Here is an 8,195-nt window from a genome sequence, read left to right as displayed (position 1 = left end):
TTTGGGCAAGGAGGAACAGCATGGGCACTGCCAGAGCCTACAAAATGACCTCCAGCATAGAGTACCAGAATTGGAAGGTCCACCACTGGCACTCTGTGCTTTTCAAAGATGAGAGCAGGTTCACCCTGAGCACATGTGACAGACGTAAAAGGTTCCGGAGAAGCCATGGAGAACATTATGCTTCCTGTGACTTCTTTCAGCATGACCAGTTCAGTGGCAGGTCAGTGATGGTCTGGGGAGGCATATCCATAGAGGGACACACAGACCTCTACAGGGTAGACAACGGCACCTTGACTGCCATTAGGTATTGGGATGAAATCCTTGAACCCATTGTCAGACTCTATGCCGGTTCCTCCTGTGCATGACAATGCCCGGCCTCATGCAGTGAGAGGATGAAGGAATTGATACCATTGACTGGTCCCCATGTTCACTCACCTGACCTCAATCCTATAGAACATCTCTGGATTGGACACTATGTTTCGGTTCCTCTGAAACCACCCAGTTGCACCTCAGACTGTCCAGTAGCTCAGTGATGCCCTGGTACAGATCTGAGAGAAGATCCCCCAGAACACCATCCGTCATCTCACTAGGAGCATGTTCCGAGGTTGTTAGGCCTGCATACAAGCACGGGGGGTAGGAGGAGGGAGAGTGTTGGGCGGGCATACAAGCTATGGAGTACAATTTGGAGTTGCTGCAATAAAATTTTGGCAAAATGGACTTGCCTACCTGCCACATCATTTTCTTCCCTTTGGTTTTTGCTGTGTCTTTGTATTCAGCCCTCTCTCTGTAGGTTGATCATTTTCATTTCCATCCTTTCGTTCCTAACACATCACCATATCAGTCAATAGCAGTACAGATATCTCATTTAGATATGATGTGTTTCCAAAGTGTTTCTTTATATATATATATATATATATATATATATATATATATATATATATATATATATATATATATATATATATATATATATATATATATATATATATATATATAAACACAGACACACAATTAATGTCAAGACTTTAGAATAATGAGGTTGAATCAGGAGTATTCAATCCTTTTCCTTTAATTTTGTTCCTGTATATACAAGCTACATGTCCAGTTTTATAAATTGCAATGTTTATTTGAAAATGTGACTCCTACATACAGATATGTAAGACTCTTATTGTTGTAGACTATGTTTTAAGTGAACAGGATGCTCAGTTTCCAAGCTGTGGGATTATCGACGAATCCAGCAAAGTTGCATTTGTAGACGGTATTGATACACGAGGGGGCTCTGCTCAAATCTATCAGTTCTAGTTGTGTTAATACGCGAGTTGACTGGGTCAGCACAAATTAAAACACTCACTATTGTCACTACCAAAAACAAAATGTAATTAATAATTATTCAGTATAAATTGTACAACTATTTCAAGAAATATTTACAACTAGCCAACCCGCGGCGTAGCATAGCCTCATAATTATTTATTGATGTGTGAACATTTCCTGAAAGACACAGTTGTCCAAATGGAGAGGGTTTGAGGATATGACTGTCAGTGAATGAAAAGATGGAACTCCTGAGAGAGCAAAATACATTTGTCCGTGACTGAAAACATGTTTTGGCAGATACAGGCATATCTTTTTGAAAGTTTGGCCCTGTGCCTTATTAATTGTCATTGCAAATGCCAATCTAACAGGAAATTGTCTGCATGTAAAAGTATTTAAAAAATTTGAATCTGATGGGGTCAGGAAAATCCGGGGAATAAGGACAGTTTGTGAGGTAGCAGATGTGATAGTCTTACACTCCAGTACATTGCGGTGAATGCTGGTAACAGAAAGTCTTGTGCCATTACAGAGACAGATCTCCTCAACCATGTGCAAATCCATTCAACACAAACATTTGTCTGCAGCCACGCTGATGTGACGTCACCTTCCCACTATCCTCTTACTGAAAAACATTTACAAACGCATTTCACACCGGAATTTCAATGCAAACTTTGCTCAAAAAACCATCACGCTCCAGAAATATCTCAATGCACATTTAAAATCACACTCCACTGAACGAGTGATGCAATGTGAACATTACCAGCAATGCTTCAAAACATCTCTTGCTCTCAAGAAGCACTTACAAACTCATTCCAGTTCCTTTCAGTGTCAACTCACAAACCCCATGCACTGTCATCACATTTAGTTTTACGCAGTTTTTCAAGAAGATACCGCCATTCCCGTCCAAGAACATAACATTGGCCCACCTACCGCAGTATGTACTTCTTGCAATGCTCTTCATTGGCCATCAGAGGAGTTGGTGGGCGGGGCTCTCTGTCTTGCGTGGCCTTAGTGAATTATATATATAGATTAACAATAATGATGGGTCAGTTGAACTGAAAGAAAAATTCTTTCTTCTTTGTGCATTTTAACAAACAGACTTATCAGGGAATATACTGAAGTATGCCCACTTCTATACAGTATATTATATATAAATAATATGTAATGGGGATAGACATGTTTGCCTGTAATCATGTTTGCTTTGCCCAGAGGGGACTGGGCGGTCTCTTGGTCTGGAATCCCTACAGATTTTATTTTTTTTCACCAGTTTGGAATTTTTTTTTTTTCTGTCCACTCTGGCCATCGGACCTTATTAATTCTATGTTAATTAATGTTGACTTATGTTTATTTTTTATTGTTTCTTCTATTTTTCTATTCTTCATTTTGTAAAGCACTTTGAGCTTCATTTTTGTGTATGAAAATGTCCTATATAAATAAATGTTGATTGATTTATTGATTGATTGTAATGTTCAAAAGTGTAATCAAACTGTACAAAGCAGTTATAAAAATTAAAGAAAAAATGCAGATGGCATGAATTGGCTAAAACAGATACACAATTTCAAATATACAGAACTTAATCAACAAAGTGTCCTTTATTATTTACATCAATCGTTAAATCAAATAAACTGACTGTGCATACTAGAGTTGTGCATAACATTCAGAAATAAAAAAAGGCCAAAGACAAATAAAGCAAGTGACACGTTTATTAGAGGAGCCGCTGAGATGGAATCCCTAGTTGAAAAGCCTCAGTGCTGCCGTCTGTCTTTGGTACTCCAACAGTTGAAGGTCAAGTTTGTCAAACTCTTCGCTCACTTTAAAAAAAAAAAAGATTTATTTTCACCAATACTAAAAGTGTATGTATTGCACATTTTAAATTTCACTTTAAACATACTGTATATTTACATGTATATGTATTTAGTTTATATTCTTGTCTAAATTCACTACAAGTAAAATGGTATTCTGATTAACAGAATTATGGTGCTGAAAATAAAAAGAAAGGACCGTCTGTTCCCAACACCACATGACGTACCACTTGCCGTCTGCTGGTCCATCAATGAACAGACCTTCTGCTTCTGATAGAGAAATCCTCTCAAGTGTCTCTAGTGCTTTAATAAGAGCCGATGACAAACACAGAAACAGAGGGGACGTCACTCATAGAGACACTTTCTGTACTCATTAGAGACTCACTAAAACCAAATCAGCACATCCAGAATGATGTGAACTCTGTCGATCTTTTCAAAAGTATCTACAGCACTGGACAGCACTTCATCAGGTAGTTGTAGAGGCCATCTGTCAGCTCCTCATCTTCTACTGTATAGAGGTCATTACCTGGTGACCTTTAGGAACTTCATTTTTAAACCATTTCGATGACATCTTTTCAGACACAGCAGCTGTTGGACAAGCAAATACAAGAGTTTGGTGCTAATAAGTCCTCATAGCTCTTTGCTACTAGATGGATTACAATAACAAAGTTTTACTTGTTACCTGAACTAAGTTACCAGCAAGTGATCATCTGCTTCATGACCCTTTATGATGAACTCCAACAGTTTTTCATGTTGAGTCCTCCTGAAGGCCCTGCTGATCTCTGTAGCCTCATAAATCTGAGCTCCTTGTTCTCGAGTCAGCTGCCCAACTGCAGCCACACAGCCAGCCTGCTCTCCTACACGGTGGACACACAAATAAATACATCAGACTGTCACATGAAGTATTTGTCTTGTGCAAGCTGTCTGGTTTTGGTCTGAACACTCTTGTTTTCTCATAAAAGTGGACACTTTGGAATAAAGAATTACTCTGTGGTTCACTACAAAAACTCTCGCTCGTGGTTATCTTAATAGTTTTTTAGAATACATTCATTATTTCAGAGTATTATGAATACCCCAATCTGGGCACTACCTAAAGTAATATGCAAGTCACAGGCATGTCATCATAAGATAAAAAGGGTATATAGAGTGCTCTCCATTATTACTGGCACCCCTTGTAAAAATTAGTAAGAAGGGTTAGAAAAAAATCCCTGTTTGCAGAAGAAATGTCACTTTGCACTGAAAAAAATCAGAAACATCTGATTTTTAAATGAAAAAAATTTAATTCAAAGAAAAACAAAGCCCTCATCAAGAAATAAATATTTCTAAAATTAACATTTTTATAAGGGATGTCATTAATAGTGGAGGACACGTTAAACGAATGCCACAATTAAAGGCCACACATGAAGAAAAAAAAAATTATTATCAGCATCTTTAAAAGACTGACAGTAAAATCAAAGGGTCCCTCCTGGTCAGATAAAGAGCAGACTGAGAGAGGATAAGAGACAAAGTACTGAACTCCTACACCATCTAAACACAAATGTAAAGTCACATAAAACTTACAGTTCATATTCAAACACCATCAACGTGTCTACTCCACAGTCTACTGAACCAGCAGGGATGTCCTAGGAAAAGAAGGAAAGAAAATAAAAATACACGTGAAAGTCAAACACTACAAGTGAATGACAAGTTTCAGAAATGGGTGTTTGCAATTTACCTGATTTTTCATTAACATCCAATTTCTAAAAGATATTCTTGTAGCAAGCTGGCTGAAAGGAAAAAAAATATAAATGTCACTTATAATTAAATTGAAAGGCTCTTTGAACATCGCGACTGTCAGTCTGAGTCACATACAAGTTAGTGGCGCACTGCCCATTGCAGGAAAGTAACAGTTTAGAAATGGCAGGCATCATCTGCACAAAACTACCTTGAAATTCTATTAAAATTGACGGTACAAAAACATTGCAGATTATTTGGTATTACAATTTAGACACATTACTCCAACTGTAAAAAATAAATCTTGCATGTGTGTAAAATAATAATAAAAAATAGCTAACTATACGTGAAATAATCATTACCTTAATTAATAAACATGGGTTTTACCCTTTTTTTGATTATTTTAATTCTTATTCAATAAAAAAAATTAAGAATAATGTTAACTTATTATTTTTCTTAAAATATAAACATTTTTTATAACTTATTCTATGTAAAAAAATATACTGTGAACTGAACACATTTAAGTTAAGTTAAATTTAATGACAGTGAGATGTGAGAGGAAGTGCCGTGTCATTACATCGATTTCTTGGTCTTTGCAACAACGCATTCAGCTGTAACGCTTATCCATCATAAGAGCTATTTTACTACGAATGTGTAAGTATAAAGCATATTAATTCCGTAATGAATAACTAGTATTTCATTTCGTATAGTTACAGATGTAAGCATTTGTTGTTTTCACGAAAACTTCCCCTTCATGTGGAAAACATGGCGAGCAAGGTAGTGTCTTTCTAACAACTTACCTCGTGGGTTTGCTTTAAAAAGCAAGCACATTTTTCGGATAGTTACGTATGTTAATGTTTTTTTATCGTTTAAAACTTTTATTCTACACAGAAAAAGAAAATGACACCTTGAGTTAATTTTGAGAACGATATGGCGTTTGTCCTAAACTACGACCTGTAAACAACATGTAATGACATTTGCCTAACCGTCACGGTATTATTTTACATCTTATTTAATTAGTGTTCGACATAGGCCATATATTTTCTGGTTAATTTTTAACACTGTGATTTATTTAGCGATGTTTGATTTCCTATTTTATCTCAGGATTTTCGCTATCGCATACTGAAAAGTAGTGAAAAGGCGGCCATTCATTTAAGAGGACATGTTAGCGTAAATGCAGGGCGTGTTTGAAGAGCGGCACCTGCCGTAGGATTTCACGCTTTCACTCTCTGTTTCCTTCCCGTTTACCACTCATTCCTGGGACATTATTTGATTGAGATATACTTTTTGAAGAAAGTTTAAAAAAAGAAAAGACAATTTTCATTGACATTTCAATGTCAGTAATTCAGTATAAAAAATATCCTCAGACATTTGCTTTAATTTTCCTTTGAAAATATAACTCCGTTGTTGTGACTATCTCTGTATGTTAAAATAAATAAAGATATATGGATTTTTAGCATGTATTTGTTAAGTCATTACTGTCCAGCGTTTCATACTCACTTTTTTGAGTACTTTAATTCAAATGAAAATCGGAGTAAAATGAAACCATTTTTGCCACTACTTATATTTAATCAAACTCATTTATTTTAGGTAAATTTGAGTTAATTAATAAATTAAGTTTACTCAATAGTGCAGTATATTAAATCTACTCAAAAATATTGCTTTTAATTTGTTGCCTTATTTTTTAAGTGATTTTAACGCAGTATTTTTACAGTGTTACTGAAAAGAAAAAAAGGTAATATCGTGCACCACTGTAGTCAGTCTGAACTTTTCCAAAAGCCTACTTCACGACAGAATAACTGATCAAGCGTTTCCTCGATGCTTGTAAAAGTTTTTTTCGTTTTCCATGCACAGTCAAGGAGTTCTCGTGAAACTCGCCTTGTGGAATTTGAAGAGTTGCCGGTACCGCTGAGTGCCGATCCACTTCAAACACTGAATAAAAATCAGTTACTACTGCGAAAATGATTATTAATACAAACGTATGGTTCACAGTAAAAAAATAACCATGCAACAGAGTTATCAAAAATACGAAAAAACTGCAACTTTCAAACGTTTTCATTTCGAAGCACATTTATGTAAAAATAAGAGCAATAATTTTCGTCGCTTTTTCTTCTTTTGTCAAATGGAATTTAATCGCCGCAGTTTCTTTTTCTTTTTTTTTTTTTTTTTTGTCTCCTTTCGTTTAATGGAATTTCGTCGCTTGGTACAACGGCAGGTTCTTGAAGAGGAAACTCTATAAGGCGGAACCTCAAAGAGGTAGAGATCACGAACTGTGAAACGTTTGGTTAAACTTACACTTGATGGACAACTTCAAACGTTGATAATTGGACAGCTGAGTTTTAGAGTAACAACAATCTCATTCATTGAAATTCAGAATTAGCCAATAATAGCCACCTGCATTTACAGTTATACCGCCTTCAGATCCGCCCATAATGTCTCCGGTCTGCAGCGATACCCTTCTCGAGAAGCGCACACTCGGTCATCTACGACCCCAGCATTCGCGTCCGTCCTCTGTCACATCGCTTTCGTTGAAAAACTAGTAACGTGGATTTACCCTAAAAGACGATATTAACATACCTTCCTCCAATCTATTCATCTGACTCGGAAGGCCCTAATACAAGGGGTAAAAACATGAATCAATGGAAAATATTATACTGACATACAGTAAACTGTTCACAATGACTTTTAAACAAAAACGACAATAGAAATGGCCGCTTGTTACACACCCTATATTACATCTGTAAATAGTAAAACCTGCCAACTAACGGAAAATGCAGGATTTGCTCCGCTTTTTAAACTGTATTTTAAAAAGTTCCAGTTCAGAAATCTAAACGTCAGTATTGTTTGCAATCACACACTCCTGGCATACACACTACCTACATACCTGACAATGTGGGCTTCATGTCTCTGAAGGCAGGCAGCAGGATGCTGTAGTCTCTTTTCTTTTTACAAAGAGGGCACTTGGATTCATTTGGATATTTAAGCAATGCAATCAAAGTTGTTTTTATATTCTCTGCCTTCATGGAGAAATGTGACTGTGGAAATCAAGACAAAAATAATATGTAAAACTAATTTGGCAGGGAGCGCTAACGTGCTTTTATAAATAGCTAAATTAACTAAGTTAAGATAAGATATTTAACAAACGTTAATGACGACGATAAACATTAATACCTTTCATATTGTACACTAACTTTGCAGATTCTCTACATAACATCTCATAAAAACGTGAAAAAGTTAATATAAATGAAATGATGTGGCAAATATTGAAAAGAAATAATACAAGAGGTAAAAAATAATTATAATGATATGCTTACAAATAGGATATGTCAGGAATGACGATAAACAGAGAACACTTGGATTCGCTATACAGTA

At 36.0% G+C, this 8,195-nt stretch overlaps 1 long non-coding RNA gene across 1 annotated transcript; it reads right to left on the bottom strand.

The window, feature by feature from the left end:
• Nucleotides 1-3,583: 3,583 nt before the first annotated feature.
• LOC120533494 lies at nt 3,584-5,064 on the bottom strand. Its single transcript, XR_005634516.1, has 3 exons — nt 4,671-5,064; nt 3,793-3,967; nt 3,584-3,698 (listed from the first exon to the last, which is right to left on the bottom strand). It is a non-coding gene; the product is annotated as an uncharacterized LOC120533494 (long non-coding RNA).
• Between the last annotated feature and the right edge of the window lie 3,131 nt (nt 5,065-8,195).

This window comes from Polypterus senegalus, chromosome 8 (genome assembly GCF_016835505.1).
Source record: "Polypterus senegalus isolate Bchr_013 chromosome 8, ASM1683550v1, whole genome shotgun sequence".
Classification (NCBI taxonomy): Eukaryota; Metazoa; Chordata; class Cladistia; order Polypteriformes; family Polypteridae; genus Polypterus; species Polypterus senegalus.
Note: the sequence above shows the minus strand (reverse complement) of the source record. Positions and strands in the feature narration are given on the sequence as shown.